The sequence below is a fragment of the Pristiophorus japonicus genome, unplaced genomic scaffold (genome assembly GCF_044704955.1).
Source record: "Pristiophorus japonicus isolate sPriJap1 unplaced genomic scaffold, sPriJap1.hap1 HAP1_SCAFFOLD_91, whole genome shotgun sequence".
Lineage (NCBI taxonomy): Eukaryota > Metazoa > Chordata > Chondrichthyes > Pristiophoridae > Pristiophorus > Pristiophorus japonicus.
Window position 1 is genome coordinate 1380851 of NW_027254835.1, and position 20133 is coordinate 1400983.

General features: G+C 45.3%; 1 non-coding gene across 1 annotated transcript; it reads right to left on the reverse strand.

The window, feature by feature from the left end:
- Nucleotides 1-215: 215 nt before the first annotated feature.
- Nucleotides 216-288, reverse strand: trnav-cac (transfer RNA valine (anticodon CAC)). Its single transcript has one exon. It is a non-coding gene; the product is annotated as a tRNA-Val (tRNA).
- Nucleotides 289-20133: the final 19845 nt, after the last annotated feature.

The window sequence follows — 20133 nt, forward strand, 5'->3', positions numbered from 1 at the left end:
TTCCCACCCGGATTGTTTTGCAGACTTACAGTCAATACTTCAATAACTGATCTGCAATAATTTCAGGAGCTTTCATCATAGATGATATTTTACACCCTATCTGACTTAACAAACTCTGAATTTTTGAAATTGGTTTAGGATGTTCATTGCTCAGAAGACAAGGAACCTGGGGTACTTTTTTCAATTTATTTCACTGCAAATATATTCTAAAATTATGTTTCTGCCTGGGCTCAAACCAGGGACCTTTCATGTGTGAGAGGAACGTGATAACCACTACACTACAGAAACCACTGCTGAACTTAGTGCCCAGAGAGAAGTGTTAAGCCAGAAGGTGTAATTCTGAATCCCTTTCTGTGAAAAAATCTTTTCACAAACATTTCTCTGACCGAAGCTGCAAAGTCAAAAATGTTCCTTTCAAAGTCGTCAAACTCCCAAATTAACGCACCCCCCGAATCTTCTGGATCAGAAAGCTCTAGTTGTGCCGACTGAATCCATAAATCTGACTTTACTCACCCTGTATTTTAGGAGATTGGTTTAAAATGTCCATTGCTCATAAGACAAGGAACCTGGGGCTACTTTTCTTCAATGTATTTCACAGCAAATATATTCTAAAATAAAGCACGCGCCCAGGCTCAAACCAGGGACATTTCATGTGGGAGGTGAACATGATAACGGCTACACTACGTAAACCTTCCCTTAACCCAGTCCCCGGTTCGTCATTTGTACCACAATTAAACCCAACGAGATCGGAATAAAAGTTCCTCACATGCTCATGGCAAAATAAATGGTTAAAGATTTACAACATAATTTATGTCTTAATTAATGATGTTCAAGTCAATGATTCTTATATTTTATACATGATTTGCATATAGATCTGTAAAATAAATGAACTCTTTTTTTTATCAGGTTTTGAATTAAAAGTGCAACTTCCCAGGGTGGGAATTGAACCCTAGACTTAACGTTGAGAGCATAGAATCCTCACCACTCAACAACCAGGGACCGATATAACGTTTTCTTGCTGCATCGTTATAGTTCATGACATTACTGTCATTTTCAGTTCACTTGATTTACACCGAAACAGATTGTAACTGTTGTACATGCATGCCTGTTTACTGTGTGATGTCTGTAACACTGCTATGCAACACTGAATGTACACGTACACTCTACACACCTTCCCTTCACCAGAGGATGCTGCTGCTTGAGACCGAAAGGTTACCTGCAACCCAGTATATAAAGGAGCTCACAGCTTGGTGTCCTCACTCGAGGAGCTTCAAATAAAGGACTACAGGTCTGCACAGTTTAAGTATCATACCCTGCCTCGTGGAGTCATTACGAAAGGTGCCGACATACACTACAATAAACGTGATCTTAAATTCACGCCACTTGAGATCACATTCAAATGATTCACGAAATCCACCCCTTGTACCACCGCAACACAGGTTCGATTCTTGGTCAGGGAGATAATATTTACAACACAGTTTTCAAACTAATAGCCCTATATAAATTTCAACATGCAGCTAATGTGAAAAAATGAATTCATTTAATCACGTTCAATTAACCGATAACTTTCTTTTGCAGAATTAAATAAATGATAATATGTTTACTGAGGGATAGTGGTACATAAGAACAGAAGAACATAAGTATTAGGAACAGGAGTTGGCCATCTAGCCCCTCGAGCCTGCTCCGCCATTCAACAAGGTCATGGCTGATCTGGCCGTGGACTCAGCTCCACTTATCCGCCCGCTCCCCATACCACTTAGTTCCCTTATTGGTTGAACATCTATCGATCTGTGACTTGAATACATTCAATGCGCTAGCCTCAACTGCTTCCTTGGGCAGAGAATTCCACATATTCACAACCCTCTGGGAGAAGGGATTCCTTCTCAACTCGGTTTTAAATTGGCTCCCCCGTATTTTGAGTCTGTGCCCCCTAGTTCTAGTCTCCCCTACCAGTGGAAACAATCTCGCCGCCTCTATCTTGTTATCCCTTTCAATATTTTAAATGTTTCGACAAGATCACCCCTCATCCTTCTGAACTCCAACGAGTAAAGACCCAGTCTAATCAATCTATCATCATAAGGTAACCCCCTCATCTCCGGAATCAGCCGAGTGAATCGTTCTCTGTACCCCTTCCAAAGCTAGTATATCCTTCTTTAAGTAAGGTGACCAAAACTGCACGCAGTACTCCAGGTGCGCCATCACCAATAACTTACACATTTGCAGCAGGACCTCCCTGCTTTTGTACTTCATGCCTCTTGCAATGAAGGCCAACATTACATTCGCCTTCCTGATTACCTGTTGCACCTGCAAACTAACTTTTTGGATTCATGCACAAGGACCCCCAGGTCCCTCTGCACCGCAGCATGTTGCAATTTCTCCCCATTCAAATAATATTCCCTTTTACTGTGTTTTTCGCAAGGTGGATGACCTCACACTTTCCATCTGCCAAACCTTAGCCCATTCATTTAACCTATCTAAATCTCTTTGCAGCCTCTCTGTGTCCTCTACACAACCTGCTTTCCCACTAATCTTTGTGTCTTCTGCAAATTTTGTTGCACTACACTCTGTCCCCTCTTCCTAGGTCATCTATGTATATTGTAAACAGTTGTGGTCCCAGCACCGATCCCAGTGGCACACCACTAACCACCGATTTCCAACCCGAAAAGGGCCCATTTATCCCGACTCCCTGCTTTCTGTCAGCCAGCCAATTCTCTATCCCTGCCAATACATTTCTACTGACTCCGCGTACCTTTATCTTCTGCAGTAACCTTTTGTGTGGTACCTTATCGAATGCCTTTTGGAAATCTAAATACACCACATCCATCGGTACACCTCTATCCAACATGCACGTTATATCCGCAAAGAATTCCAGTAAATTAGTTAAACATGATTTCCCCTTCATGAATCCATGCAGCGTCTGCTTGATTGCACTATTGCTATCTAGATGTCCCGCTATTTCTTCCTTAATGATAGTTTCAAGCATTTTCCCTACTACAGATGTTAAACTAACCAGCCTATCGTTACCTGCCTTTTGTCTGCCCCCTTTTTTAAACAGAGGCGTTACATTAGCTGCTTTCCAATCCGCTGGTACCTCCCCAGAGTCCAGAGAATTTTGGTAGATTATAACAAATGCATCTGCTATAACTTCCGCCATCTCTTTTAATACCCTGGCATTTCATCAGGCCCAGGGGACTTGTCTACCTTGAGTCCCATTCGCCTGTCCAGCACTACCCCCGTGGTGAAAGTGATTGTTTCAAGGTCTTCCCTTCCCACATTCTTGTGACCAGCAATTTCTGGCATGGTTTCTGTGTCTTCCATTGTGAAGACCGAAGCAAAATAATTGTTTAAGGTCTCAGCCATTTCCACATTTCCCATTATTAAATCCCCCTTCTCATCTTCGAAATGACCAACATTTACTTTAGTCACTCTTTTCCGTTTTATATATCGGTAAAAGCTTTTACTATCCGTTTTTATGATTTGCGCAAGTTTACCTTCGTAATCTAACTTTCCTTTCTTCATTGCTTTCTTAGTCATTCTTTGCTGTCGTTTAAAATTTTCCCAATCTTCTATTTTCTCACTAACCTTGGCCACCTTATACGCATTGGTTTTTAATTTGATACTCTCCTTTATTTCCTTGGTTATCCACGGCTGGTTATCCCTTCTCTTACCGCCCTTCCATTTCAATGGAATATATTTTTGTTGAGCACTATGAAAGAGCTCCTTAAAAGTCCTCCACTGTTCCTCTATTGTGCCACCGTTTAGTCTGTGTTTCCAGTCTACTTTAGTCAACTCTGCCCTCCACCCACTGTAGTCCCATTTGTTTAAGCATAGTACGCTCATTTGAGACACTACTTCCTCACTCTTAATCTGTATTACAAATTCAACCATACTGTGATCACTTATTCCGAGAGGATCTTTTACTAGCTTCAATCATCAATTTTCTCTTTACATTTGATGAACTTTTATCCCTATCTCATTTACACACTGTATTTTAGGAGAATGGTTTAAAATTTTAAGTGCTTATTGTCATGTATTCAACCAACATTGTAACCCATATATAATCTGACCTCAGTTGTACACTGTGAGAACAATGACCACTAGGAGGTGAACTTGTGGGTGACACTCCTAACCTGGACCTTCAGGTATAAAAGGGAAGCTCCACCCACTTTTATCACTTGAGTGCTAAAGAATAAAGGACAGGCCACAGACTGACCTTCTCGCAAGCATGGGCCTCGTGTGCATTTATACTGTATAGTAAGGATGTATCAATGGCGACGAGAAACTGGGATTTAAACCACGTGAGCATGGCCACTAGCAGAATAGACGAGAGATACTGTGTTAAGGAATGGTTGGGACAGAGACAAAAATTGTTGAAGTAGCACACAGTTCTCCAGGTAGACAAGGACAATCGGGCATATCCCAACATGTAGTCGAACCCAGAGGGGGAGTTCGACAGAGATAATGGCAAGCAGAACGGTGATTCACACCATAGCTAGGGACAATGTGGCCAGTAATGGGGCCATCAACACCTGTTAATGGCACACTCTAGGACAATCACAGGGGTAGTCAGGGACGATTGACTAGCAAGGGACCTTTTGTTTCCAAAAACAGCTCATGTTGGAGGCATGGAGGCACAAACTCAGCCGGAGTTTGCAGAGATGAGCAAAATACCGACAGAAATTGCAGAAATGAACGCTGGGGGAAATCGCTGGAAGCTGAAGTTCAGTGAGTTCATGTGGAGCATGTATACAGTTTATACACCAGGATGCCACCGATAATGATGAAAGTGCTCCTCTGTGGCATCCCAGTATCAATGAAGCTAGACACGGGGGCTAGCCAGTCCCTGATTGGTACCAAATAGTTTGAAAATTGTGGGCGTCCAAGGCCAGTAGGGCCAAAATTATCACCGATTGACGCACAGCTACGGACATACACCAAGGAGATCATTCCGGTGCTTGGCAGCGCCACGGTAATCGTGACCCACCAAAGATTCGGAGAACAGGTTGCCACTCTGGGTTGTCCCGGGGGAAGGTCCCGCACTACTGGGGAGGAGTTGGCTTGCTGTCATGAACTGGAAATGGGGCAATGTAATTCCTATTTCCTCTGTGGAGCGAGTATCATGCTCACAGATCCTGTACAAATTTGACTCATTATTTCAGCCCAGCATTGGAATTTTCATGGGGGCCAAGGTAGTGATTCACATAAACTCGGAAGCCAGGCCAGTACACCACAAGGCCAGAGCAGTGTCGTACGTGATGCGGGAAAAGATAGAAGGTGAATTGAAATGCCTGCTGAGGGAAGGCTTCATTTTGCCAGTCGAATTCAGTGACTGGGCGAGCCCGATTGTACCGGTGTTCAAGGTGGATGGGTCGGTCAGGATATATGGTGATTACAAGGCTACCATCAATCGGGTGTCACTCCAAGACCAGTACCCGCTACCGAGAGCAGAGGACCTCTTTGCGACGCTATCCGGTGGCAAACTTTTTTCAAAATTGGACCTGACCTCAGCTTACATGACCCAGGAGCTGGCGAGTGAGTTGAAGAAGCTGACCACCATCACGACACACAAGGGGTTGTTTGAGTACAACAGATGTCCGTTCGGGATTTGCTCGGCCGCCGCGATCTTCCAACGAAATATGGAAAGCCTCCTCAAGTCGATTTCAGGGACGATGGTTTTTCAGGACGACATCCTCATCCCGGGTTACGATACTGAAGAACACCTCCACAACCTGGAGGAGGTGCTCCGCTGACTGCACCGGGTAGGGCTGCGACTGAAAAAGGCGAAGTGCGTCTTCCTAGCTCCAGAGGTAGAATTCCTGGGAATGTGGGTAGGAGTAGACGGGATGAGCCCTACTGCATCCAAGACGGAAGCGATCCAGAGAGCACACAGACCCCGTAACACGACGGAGCTGCGTTGTTCCTGGGGCTCCCCAACTATTTGGTAACTTTCTTCCCAAATTGAGCACGCTGCTCGAGCCGCTACACGTGCTCCTAAGCAAAGGTCACGAATGGGTCTGGGGGGACAGCCAGGAAAGGGCTTTTAATAGAGCACATAATTTGTTCTGTTCCAACAATCTGTTAACGCGATATGACCCATGTAAGAAACTTGTGTTAACGTGCGATGCGTCGTCCTATGGTGTCGGGTGTGTGTTGCAGCATGTCAATTCCAAGGGTCAGTTACAGCCGGTAGCTTATGCCTCCAGAAGTCTGTCCCAGGCAGAAAGGGGCTACGGGATGATAGAAAAGGAGGCGCTCGCATGCGTATATGCAGTAAAGAAAATGCACCAGTACCTGTTTGGCAGGAAATTTGAGCTGGAGACAGATCACAAACCCCTAACGTCACTTTTGGCCGACAACAAGGCCATAAATGCAAACGCATCAGCCCGCAGACAGAGGTGGGCACTCACGTTAGCTGCCTATGACTACACAATTCGGCACAGACCGGGCACTGAAAACTGCGCCGATGCACTCAGCAGGCTCCCACTAGCCACCACTGAGGGGGCTACCGAGCATGCTGCTGAGAAGGTCATGGCTGTTGAAGCTTTCGGAAGCGAAGGCTCACCCGTGACAGCCCATCAGACTAAAGTCTGGACAAATAGAGACCCGCTATTGTCTCTAGTCAAGAAATGTGTCCTGAATGGGGACTGGGCAGCCACGTACGGGCATGCCCTGAGGAATTTAAACCATTTCACAGGCGCTGGGATGAACTCTCGATTCAGACTGATTGCCTGCTGTGTGGAAACCGTGTAGTCATGCCTCAGATGGGCAGAGAGGTGTTCATCAGAGAACTCCACAATGAGCATCCGGGCATTGTCATGATGAAGGCAATTGCCAGGTCACACGTTTGGTGGCCAGGGATAGATGCAGAACTGGAAGTTTGTGTTCGCAGGTGCAACACGTGTGCCAGCTAGGCATTGCGCCCAGGGAAGCCCCCCTTAGCCCCTTGTCATGGCCCGCCAAGCCTTGGTCACGCATCCATGATGACTACGCAGGTCCTTTCATCGGAAAAATGTTTTTGGTTGTAGTAGACGCCCACTCCAAATGGATTGAGTGTGACATTTTAAATTCAAGCACATCCTCTGCCACGCTAGAAAGTCTACGGGCAATGTTCGCCGCCCACGGCCTACCGGACATCTTGGTCAGCGACAATGGCCCGTGCTTCACAAGCACTGAATTCCAGGACTTCATGGCAGGCAATGGAATTAACCATGTCAGAAAGGCACCGTTCAAGCCAGCCTCAAACGGCCAGGCAGAACGAAAAGTGCAGATAATCAAACAGGCGATGCTCAGAATCCAAGGACGTTCCCTACAAAGCCACTTATCATGCCTCCTGTTGGACAATAGATCCCGACCACACTCGCTCACAGTGGTTCCAGCTGCAGGGCTGCGAATGATAAGGACGCTCAAAACTGGGTTATCCCTTATACACTCCACCATGAAAGAAATTGTTGAGAGCAGGCGCCGATCACAATATAACTACCATGACAGGAATGCGGGGGCACGATATATTGGTGTAAACGACCCTGTTGTTGTCCACAACTACACTGCAGGGCCTAAATAGCTTGCAGGCACTGTGATTGCCAAAGAGGGCAATAGGATTCTGGTAGTTAAACTTATCAATGGACAAATCTGCCCAAACACGTGGATCAAACAAAAAGGAGGTTCAGCAACCACATAGTAGAAGCAGAGGAAGAACATGATATAGAGTTCACTCCAGCAAAGGTGACCGAACACCAGAACCAAAGGGAGGAGAGCCCAGTCACTGATAGGCCTGATGCACCTCAAACAGCAGACACACAGGCCAGCGCTCAACAACCGGAGCCCCAACTTAGGCGCTCTACAAGAGAGCTTAAACCACCAGAAAGACTCAACCTGTGATCCCAAAAAACTTTCGGGTAGGAGGTGATGTCATGTATTCAACCAGCATTGTAACCCACGTATAAACTGACAAGTTGTACACTGTGAGAACAATGACCACTCGGTGGTGAACTTGTGGGAGACACTCCTAACCTGGACCTTTAGGTATAAAAAGGGAAGCTCCACCCAATTGCATCACTTGAATGCAAAGGAATAAAGGACAGGGCACAGACTGGCCTTCTCGCACGTATGGGCCTCGTGTGCATTTATACTGTAAAGTAAAGACGTATCACTTATGACTCCAGGAACCCGGTGCAACTTTTGTTAAAATTAACAGGACCGACTATTTCACAGAAAAAATCTTCTCGAACATAATGTTTTTAGATCATGCACTGGTCGATCATTCTTCGGTGCAAAGTGGATGAACTGACCCTTCCCCACATTGAACCCCAGTAATCACAGTTAAGGGGAGATTTAATAGAGGTTTTCAGAATTATGGGGAAACTGCTTCCACGGGCAGGAGTGTCAGTAACCAGAGGACACAGACATAAGATAATTGGTAAAAGGAAAAATCCGGGGCAGGGGATGTGGGGTGAGGAGATGTATTTTTACCTGCTCCTTATCCTTACATGTTTATGATCTTATGACTTTCCACAGGAGAACAAACTCGTCCCTGAGCATGTATGAGGAGAAAGTTTCAGAAAATATTCAATATTCCCACCACTTTCGCGTGTTAACCGCGACACTGCGGAAACATCTCCACTTTCAGCACCAGGTGAAGCGAGCAGGTGAATTGCTGAATCCTACTATTAAGAAGTTGGTCGTGGTGCCAAGCAAATGGGTTTTGCTTCATGACGACAATGAAGAAATGGGATTCGAACCCACACTTCCAGAAAAAACTGCAACTTGAACACAGCACCTGAGACCGCTCGGCCATCCTGACTATTTCATGCTGTATGTGGCCATCTGCAGGTTGATTTTGAACTTTTGTGTCCTGTCACATGAAATAAATGAGGGCAGCAGGCGTATCTCTGCCTGACACCGGGGAAACAGTGAGACAGACCTTGGAGCAAGGGTCTGGTTATTGTTAAACAGCAAAGAAAATATTAATTCTGGAATTATCCAAAAGCAATGTGACCCCGACGTGAAATAATCAGGGGCTCAATTTTGCCAGTATTTTCACAACTTAATGTTGCAATGTGAAACAATGCAGGAAATCAGTGGTGAAGATAAAATCCCACGGTGCTCATTTTCAGATTCAACACAGTACGATTTGAAATAAAGGGAATTAATTTTACAGTGAAAAGATTTGGAAGTGTTACTTGTATTTGTGTCTTTAATTAAACTTTGTGGCGTCTGACTCCCGTTCATGCCTCTGCTGAATAAGAAAGGAGGGTTTGACGTTGACCAGACTGCACTGCCCCTGATATTTGTGAGCTCATCCTTTATATTCAGTGGTTTCTCGCCCTTTGATGGGCTGCAGTGTAGCGGATATCACGTTGGCCTCACACACGAAAGGTCCCCGGTGGATCCGTTTTCTCTCACTGAAAGTTATCTATTTATTGAAGTGAAATAAAGAGCAATTAAGGAATAAGGGAGCCCTTTTCCCAGGAGAATAAATAGCAAATAAAAACAGCAAATGCTGAAAATCTCAGCAGGTCAGGCAGCATTTGCCAGGAGACTAAACTTGCCTCCGATTCTTCATCCACAGTAAGTTTAGGGAAATTCAAACGTCCTGGGCCCATACAAAGTTTCTACGGATTGCGGGATTTACGCATAACTTGCCCAGCAAATATCCTCAAAAACCTTGCAGAGCTGAAAAAGCAAGCGCATTGCGTAATTTTACAGGCGCAAGTGTTTAAAAACACTCATAAACACAATGAAATAAAATAAAATAAACACAATGTATTGTGAAAAAATCTGCCAACTAAGGTAATTTTATTTTTAACCCGAATTACAAAGCTTAAAAAAAATTGGAACTATCTTGTTTTTTTCTAATGCGTTTATTGACTTTAATTTCAATTAATTTTAATTATGTGATGTCTGTTTTTTATTATTTCTCAGTGTGTGTGTGTTTTTTGTTCTCATGAATAGCACTGAGAACTCGTAGGTACGCGAGTCTCATTGCTATCAATGGGAAAGCTGTGGAATACGTACCTGATTGGCTGAGCATTCACACGTGGGATCCCTCCGGACGGGAGTGTGCTTCGCAGCGCGGGAAGAGAAGGCCTCCCCAGTGGAATCCACGATGCCTCCTAGACCAGCAGGTAGGTTCGTAAAACATCTCCGGTCGGAAGGGAATTGTCCGCGGGAAGCTTCCAACCGGAATGTTTGGGCCAATATTCCCACCCGGATTGTTTTGCAGACTTACAGTCGATATTTCAAAAACTGAACTGTAATAATTTCAGGAGCTTTAATCATCGATGACATTTTACACCCTATCTGACTTAACACACTCTGTATTTTATCAGATGGTTTAAAATGTTCATTGCTCAAAAGACAAGGAACCTGGGGTACTTATGTTCAATTTATTTCACAGCAAATATATTCTAAAATGATGTTCCTGCCCGGGCTTGAACTGGCGACTTTTTGTGTGTGAAAGACTAACATGATAACTGCTACATTACGGAAACTATTGCTTAACTGCCTGCCCAGAGTGAAGTGTTAAACCAGAAGGTGTAATTCTGAATCCCTTTCTGTGAAAAAATCATTTCACAAACATTTCTGTCAAGTCAAAAATGTTCCTTTCAAAGTCGTTAAACTCCCAACTTTCCGTGCCCACCGAATCTTCTGAATCAGAAAGCTCTAGTTGTACCGACTCAATCCATAAATAACAAATAAAAACAGAATTGCTGGAAATCTCAGCTGGTCAGACAGCATCAGCGTTTTTACCAGGAGACTAAGCTCGCCTCCGATTGTTCATCCACAGCAAGTTTAAATATAATATAGAATCATGGAACGGTTACAGCACGGAAGTAGTCCGTTCGGCCTGTCGAGCCCGTGCCTACTCTCAGCTAGTCCCACTCCTCCGGCCTTTGCCCGTACCCCTGAGATATTTTTCCTTCAGATACTTATCCAAATCCATTTTGAAAGATAAGATTAATTCTACCTCTGTCACCCTTTCAGGCAGCGCATTCCGGATCCGAACCACTCGCTGCCAAATCGCTTCCTCCTGTTCTGATGTTCCTGTGTATATAGTTTGGGAAACACGAGATCAATTCCTGCCACTCTCACAGCCTTCCTAAATATAGCACCGTCATTCTATTCTCATAAAACCAGCTGCTGAAGTATCGGCCAGCTGTGTTGGTTAGAGCTCTGGTTATGTTCCTAAGACAACATCTACCACCGTGTGTCTGTAGTGTAGCGGTTATCATGTTCACCAAACACACCAAAGGTCCCAATGTGGAATCATTTTGAAAACTTTAAAATGGACCGAATGGTCGACTCCTGTTCCTAATTCTTACGTTCTTATGATCTTATGTCCTTTCACTGGAGAACAATCTCTCCCCTGAACATGCATGAGGAGAAAGTTCCAACAAAATATTTCTGCCCGGTGAGCTTTCCCGTGTGTGAGGCGAACGTGTTAAACGCTACACTGCGGACACATCTCCACTTGCAGCACCAGGTCAGACGGAAATGTTAAGCGAGCAGCTGAACTGCTGAATCCCACTTTTAAGGACTTTGTCGTGGTGTCAGAACAAATTCTGGGTGAGCCTCCATTTGCCGGCGAAGTTTGAACTTACGGTTAGAACTTTTGCAAAGAATGACTTGCATTTTTACGTGGCCTTTCAACAACTCAGGATATCCCCAAGTGATTTAAAGTCAATGAAGTACCGATGGAGCCTTGTAATGTGGGGAAAGATGTGCCCCAATCAACTCTTTTCGAAGCAGGAGAGTGTGTAACCTGGGTCTGTCACATAAAGTAATGGGCTCATTAACGATTAAAGCCAATTATTAATTCTCTCACACACCTCAATTATGTTTATGCAATGCATCGAAAGAAACTTCAATAACTGAACTTTACTGAGTCAAGGAACTTTAATCATTGATGAAGTTTTATCCCCTATCTGATTTTACACACACTGTATTTTAGGAGAGTGAGTTAAGATGTTCATCGCTCATGATACAAGGAACTTGGGGCGACTTTTTAAAATGTATCCCACAGAAAAATATTCGCCAAAATAATGTTTCTGTCCGTGCCCAAACCGAGATTATTTCACATGTACAGCGAAGGTGATAACTATTACACGACGGAAACCTCTGCTAACACCTCGAAAAAAAGCATCCTGCAGCGCTGCCTCACTTCCCAGCAGCAGATCAAAGCCGCAAACCCATCGATTATTCCCACTTCCCCACCTCCACAGATACTGCCCGACCTGCTGCATGTTTCCAGCATTTTCTATTTTTACTGAATATACAAACACAGGTATTCATTCAAAATCAAACTGGAGGTGGCCACACACAGATTGAACAGAGCCAGAGAGACAGACAGGATCGGGAAACACCGGGAAACGGGACGGAACCAACAGGCGCCTGGCTGCAATCACCGACAGGGACGTGTGATTTACATAGTCCTGGCTAGCTCAGTCGATAAAGCATGAGGCTTTTATTCTCAGGGTTGTGGGTTTGAGCCCCATGTTGGGTGAATCATTATTGTTAAATTTTATGTTGCTTTCTCGGGCAAACTTCATTAATTAACCGATCAGCTTCTTTTGCACAGTGAAAGTAATGTTAACTGAGGGAGAGTCAATAATTGAATAATTGGTTCTGTGCTTTGCATGTTAACTGTTAAACCATATCCCATTTTACACACTGTACTTCAGGCATCTGATTCAGAATGTTCATTGTAACATGAACGTGCCCCTGGGGAAACAGTGAGACTGGATTTAGAGCAAGGGTCTGGTTATTGTGAAACAGCAAACACAATATCAATTCCGGAAGATCAACAGCTAAATTAACTGATTTGAACACACAGCCTCCTGATCGGGAGTTAGACCCGTAACCGTTGCACCACGATGTCCAGATTCTACAACAGTCCCAGAGGATCGGAAGTAAGAAAATGTAACATCGCTGTTCAAGAAAGGATGGAGAGAGAAAACCGGGAATTACAGGACAGTTAGTCTGACATCAGTCATCGGGAAAATGCTGTCATCCATTGTTAAGGAAGTGGTGTCAGGGCACTTGGAAAATTATAACATGATTTGACAGAGTCAACATGTTTTATGTAAATGTCATGGGAAGGTACAGAAACGAATCAAATAAGACTAATGTTAAGCTGGCCTTCATATCTTGTGAACTCGATCACCAGCAATTGATCAGGAAGGCCAATGGAATCTTGGACTTTATTGCAAAGGGGATGGAGTATAAAAGCAGGGAAATCTTGCTCCAGTTATACAGGGAATTGGTGAGGCAACACCTGGAATACTGCGTGCAGTTTTGTTTTCCATATTTACGAAAGGATATACTTGCTCTGGAGGCAGTTCAGAGAAGGTTCACTGGTCGATTCCGGAGTTGAGGGGGTTGACTTATGAGGAAAGGTTGTTTAGATTGGGCCTCTACTCATTGGAATTCAGAAGAATGGGTGGTGATCTTATCCAAATGTATATGATTATGAGGGGGCTTGACAAGGTGGATGCAGAGAGGATGTTTCCACTGGTGGTGGAGACTAGAACTCGATCTTAGAATAAGGGGCCGCCCATTTAAAACTGAGATGAGGGGAAATGTCTTCCCTCAGAGGGTTGTAAATCTGTGGAATTCGCTGCCTCAGAGAGCTGTGGAAGCTGGGACATTGAATATATTTAAGTCAGAAATCGATAATTTCTTAAATGATAAGTGGATAAGGGGTTATGGGGAGCGGGCGGGGAGGTGGAGCTGAGTCAATGATCAGATCAGCCATGATCTTATTGACTGGTGGAGCAGGCTCGAGGGACGGTGTGGCCGACTCCTGCTCCTTTTTCTTATGTTCGTATAACTGGAACACAAGGGGACAGATGTTGTGTGCAGCTATACAAAGCCCTGGTTAGACCTCACTTGGGGGACTGTGTTCAGTTCTGGTACCGCACAGGCAGCATCTGCTTTTTTGCCAGGAGACGAAACTCGCCTCCGATTGTTCATCCACAGCAAGTTTAAATATAATGTTCCCACCTGGGATAGAACCAGGAAATTTTCACATGGAAAGCAAACGTGATAACCGCCACACTACAGAAACCTCTGTTACAAGAAGCACAACAGAGGGGAGCTGAACAGTGAGCTCCCTCGGTGCTGATCGGGACCGATGCTGATGTGGAAGCAAGTCATCCTCGACTCCGGGGGACTGCCTCAGAAGAAGAGAGGAGGATCAGGAATGTGTTGGCTCACCTTAAACAACTTCTGTCCCACACTGAAAGCTCTCAATCCTTCTCCTCCGCTGCCCTTTACAGAAATGTCACGTAATTACCACCCACCATGTTCACTTCCACATCCTCACAGTGGGGCCACAGAGACTCCTGCCGTCTCCCCGCGATCAGCGAACTCACCCAGTTTGTAAAGTTACACCCGGAACAAGTGTCCCGCAAAGGACAGGAGAAGCCAGAGAGTCTGTAAACTCAGTGTGTAACAGGAAGTAACGGGGTTATTAACGGTGATTGCAGCAATTCATCATCATCATAGGCAGTCCCTCGAAATCGAGGAAGACTTGCTTCCACTCTAAAAGTGAGTTCACAGGTGACTGAACCGTCCAATACGGGAATTACTGTCTCTGTCACAGGTGGGACAGACCGTGGTTGAAGGAAATGTTGGGTGGGACTGGTTTGCTGCACACTCCTTCCGCTGCCTGTGCATGTGTTCTGCATGCTCTCGACGATGAGACTCGAGGTGCTCAGCGCCCTCCAGATGCTCTTCCTCCACTGAGGGTGGTCTTTATCCAGGGACTCCCAGCTGTTGTTGGGGACGTTGCATTTTATGAAGTGGCTTTGAAGGTCCTTGAAATGTTTCCTCTGCTCACCTGGGGCTCGCTTGCCGTGCAGGAGTTCCGAGTAGAGCGCTTGCTTTTGGAGTCTTGTGTCAGGCATGCGAACAATGTGGCCCGCCCAACGGAGCTGGTCGAGTGTGGTCAGTGCTTCGATGCTGGGGATGTTGGCCTGATTGAGGACGCTAACGTTGGTGCTTCTGTCCTCCGAGGGGATTTGCTGGATTTTGTAGAAATATCATTGGTGGTATTTCTCCAGTGACTTGAGGTGTCCACTGTATCAGGTCCATGTCTCTGAGCCATACAGGAGGACGGGTATCACTACAGCCCTGTAGACCATGAGCTTAGTGGCAGATTTGAGGGCCTGATCTTCGAACACTCTCTTCCTCAGGCGGCCGAAGGCTGCACTGGCGAACTGGAGGCAGTGTTGAACCTCGTCGTCGATGCCTGCCCTCGCTGATAATAGGCTCCCGATGTATGCAATTATTCATCCTCTCACAGACAAACTGATTGAGAAAAGAAAGAGGGTTAGTGCTCGGGATCTTAACCACTCGACCACCATGGAAAAATTATGAGAATGGTACATATATCTATATTAATAGAATCACAGAATCAGAAAGTTTCAGCACAGAGTGAGGTTATTTCGGCCCATCGTATCCCCGCCGGCCGACCAAGAGCTATCCAGCCGAATCCCACTTTCCAGCTCTCGGTCCAGAGCTCTGTAGGTTATGGCACTTTAAGTGCACATCCACGTATCTTTTAAATGTGGTGAGGGTCCCTCCCTCTACCACCCTTTCAGGCATTGAGTTCCAGACCCCCACCACCCTCTGGGTGATGAAATGTCCCCTCATATCGCCTCCATACCTCCCCCAATTACTTTAATTCTACGCCCCCTGGTTGTTGACCCCTCTGCCGAGGGAAACAGGATCTTCCTATCCATTCTATCCAGGCCCCTCAATTTTATACACCTCAATCAGGTCTCCGCTCAGAAGCCTCTGTTGCAAAGAAAACAGATTCAGCATCTCCAAACTATCCTCATAGCCAAAATTCTCCAGGCAACATTCTAGAAAATCTCCTCTGCACCCTTTTCAGTGAAATCACATCTTTCCTGTAATGTGGTGACCAGAACTGCACGCAGTACTCCAGCTGTGGTGTAGCCAGTGTTTTGTACAGTCCAAGCATAACCTCCTTGCTCTTGTATTCCATGCCTTGACTAATAAATGCAATTATTCCATATGCCTTCTTAACCACATTAACTCCCTGGCCTGCTACCTTCAGGGATCTGCGGACCTGCACTCCAAGGTCCCTTTGTTCCTCTAAACTTTTCAGTGTCGTACCATTTAATGCGTATTCCCTTGCCTTGTTAAACCTCCCCAAATGCATTACCTCACACTTATCCGGATTGAATTCGATTTGCCACAGTTCTGCCCACCTGACCAGTACATTGATCATCATCATCATAACGGTCCCTCGATCGAAGATAATTTGCTTCCATGAGTTCACAGGAGTTTCGATGAAGGACCCGATGTTCCAGTCCTGAATCCAATTGAGGGGGTGGAAGATCCCTTTGTGTGGATTTATTTAACGTGGGGTGACCGTTGCACATCAGCCACCACACTGGCTTGACAGAGCTGGGTCTTGGTCCAGTGGCAAGGGTTAATCAAGACGACAGAAGACCAGCTCTGCTGCACGGACCTAGCGTGCATACATATCGCAGTGTGGGCTGGGCCCGTGCTGTCCCTGGGCCCTCGGCTCTTCTGGGCCCCGTCCCCTCATCCGTATCGCACCTCCTCCACGATGTGTCGCCGCTCCTCCACCATAAACATTCACCGCATCTCGCCACAAACACTCACCACTCATCCGCCCCGACCTTCCCACTCCTCTGTACCTGGGCCCTGCCGATATTCCTGCTCACGCTCCAAAATGACGACCAGGGTTTTGATGACGTCACCCAGAAGCCCATTTGAAAAATGTCGGTATTTGTTTAAATACCTTAAAACTGTTCACATATGTGGAATAAAGCTTGAAGCACCTCCCGGAATTCCTTATAAGATGTGATTATGGTTTGTTGATCCAGATTCCAGAATCCATGGAGAGATGTTACCCGTGGTATAAGATGGTGTGGCTGGATTCCGATGGACTGCATGGATAGCTTACCAACTTCGCTTGTTGTTTTAGTATCATCGCGCTGGTCCCTCGGAGAACAGTGTGAAGTGATGGGAGGATCAATGTGGCCAGGATTCGTGTCCTGTTCAACATTTATCCCTCAATCAACATCACAAAGACAGATGATCTGGTCATCATCACACTGCTGCCTACAGGAACCTGCCGTGTGCAAATTGGCAGCTGTGTCTCCCACACGACAAGAGTGACCGCACTTCAACAAGTACTTCATTGGCTGCAAAGCGCCTTGAGACATCCATTGATATCTTCCTGTAGTCCGCCACTTTCTTCTCATTACCAACCACTCAGCCTATTTTAGTGTCATCTGCAAACTTCTTACTCATACCCTCAACATTGAAGTCCAAGTCATTGATGTATACCACAAAAAGCAAGGGACCCAGCACTGAGCCCTGCGGAACCCCACTGGATCACAAAATCACCCATCAACCATTACGCTTTGTTTCCTTCCTCTGAACAAATTTTGGACCCAACTTGCCACTTTGCCCTTGAATCCCATGGGCTTTTACATTCGTAACCAGTCTGCCAAGTGCGACATTATCAAAAGTTTTGCTAAAGTGCATATACATTACATCATACCACTGCCCTCATCAACCCTCCTGTTTACCTCCTCGAAAAATGAAATCAACTTAGTCCGACATGACCTTCCCTTGACAAATTCATGTTGACTATCCTTGATTAATCCATGTCTTTCCAAATGAAGATTTATCCTGTCCCTCAGGATTTTTACAAATAATTGTAAAAGGTTCGGCTGGCCAGCCTGTATTTACTCAATCCCTTTCTCCATTTTTAAACAAAGGTACAACATTAGCAGTGCTCCAATCCTCTGACCCCGCACCTGTAGCCAGTGAGGATTGGACAATGGTGGTCAGAGCCTCTGCTATTTCCTCTTTTGCTGCTCTTATCAGCCTGGGATACATTTCATCCGGGCCTGGGGATTTATCCACTTTCTAAGCTGCTAAGCCACCAATACTTCCTCTCTCACTATGTTTATTTCATCGAATATTTCACACTTCTCCACCCTCATTGCAAAGTCCACATCGCCCCTCTCTTTTCTGAAATCAGATGCAAAGTATTCATAAAGAATCCTACCCAAGTCTTCCGCCTCCACGTACAGATTCCCTTTATGGACTCTAATAGGCCCCACTCTTTATCTTTTATCATCGTGCTCTTAATGTATTTGTAAAACATCTTTGGGTTTTCCCAGATATAATTGCCAACATTCTCTCATGCTCTCTCTTTGCTTTCCTGATATATTTTTTAATTGCACCTCTGCACCTCTTGAGTTTCTGCAGTATTGAGTTATCGGTATCTGTCATAAGCTTCCCTTTTTTTCGTTAAATTTCCCTGTATGTCCCCTGACATCCCGGGAGCTCTAGATTTGTTAGTCCCACCTTTGTTTTAAGGGAACATACTTGCTCTGTCCCCTCAGGATCTCCTCCTTGAATGCCTCCCACTGCTCTGACACTGATTTACCAGCAAGTAGCCGTTCTCAGTCCACTTTGGCCAAATTCCATCTCAGCTCAGCAAAATTGGCTTTACCCCAATTGAGAACTTTTATTCCTGGTCCCCTTTGTCCTTTTCCATAACTACTCTAAACCTTACTGAGGATGATCACTCGCACCAAAATGCTCTCCCACTGATACCCCTTCTACCTGCCCCTCTTCAATCACAAGACCCAGTCCAGAACCGCCCCTTCCTTGATGGGCTTGTTACATACGGGATAATGAAGTTCTGCTGAATGCATTTTAGGAATTCTCCACCATCTGTATCATTCACACTATCATTTCCCAGTCAATATTAGGGTAATTAAAATCCTCCACTATTACAGCTCTGTCGGTTCTGCACTTCTCAACAATCTGCCAATATATGTGTTCTTCTATCTCCCTCTAACTGCCCGGGGGTCTATAGTGCACTCCCAGTAGTGTGATCGCCCCTTTTTTGTTCTTTAATTCAACCCACATGGCCTCGTTTGATGACCCCTCTCACACATCATTCCTTTTCACAGCTGCAGGATCGGTCAATAATCTCTCACAACTCAACTGAAAGCAGCTGGAATGTGCAGGTTGGGGGAGGCTTTCTGCACCGTCAGGGCTGGAAAGTGTAGAGTTTGAATGTGTACCGAACTGTACAGGGTATTCAGCAAATATAGCAGGGCTGGGAGACATTGTGCTTTGTTAATACTGAACCAGAAATGCACATTATTCAACGCTTCTCATATTTAATTGAGAATGTTTTCAGCTGGTTTTAAACGGGTTTCTTTTGCGTGTTAAGCGAATGTGATGACCACTACACTACGGAACATACGCTTTCAAAGCAGACTGCAACCTGAATGCAGCAACTTAGACCGCTCGGCCATCCTGACTGCTCAATATTATGTGTGGCCACCTGCAGTTTGATTTTGAACGTTTGTGTCCTGTCACATGAAGTAAATGAGGACAGCAGGCGTATCTCTGCCTGACATCGGGGAAACATTGAGACAGACCTTGGAGCAAGAGTCTGGTTATTGCGAAACAGCAAAGAATATATTAATCTGGAATTACCCAAAAGGACAGGGACCTCAACATGATTTAAACATGCAACTTTCTGATCAAGAGGCAGACATACCACCGCTGCACCACGAGGCCGAAACACTGAGTCTGAGATGTTCGTCTATATGAAGGTTCTGCAATAAAAGGGGCTTTAAAATCCCCGCCCATTCCCACCGGGTGTCAGAAGCAGCGCTCACCTGCCAGTCACCATATGTTTATTCGTTAAACTTTTGTGTTAGTTTCACAGGATAGCATCATTAATTAACCCATCACCTTCTTTTGCACAATGAAAAAAATGCTAACTGAGGGAGAGTCGATACATTAATCAATAAATACAGCAAATGCTGGAAATCTCAGCAGGTCAGGCAGCATTTGCTCGGAGACTAAACTCGGTGCTGATTGTTCATCCATAGCAAGTTTAAACATAATGCTCCCACTTGGGATCAAACCAGGGACCTTACACGTATAGAGCAAACGTGACAACTACTACACTACGGAAACCTCTGGCAAAGCATCCCCAACAGAGGGGAGCTGACCAGTGAGCTCCCTCTGTGTTGATCGGGAATGTGCTGGCTCACCTTAAACAACTTCTGCCCCACACTGAAAGCTCTCAATCCT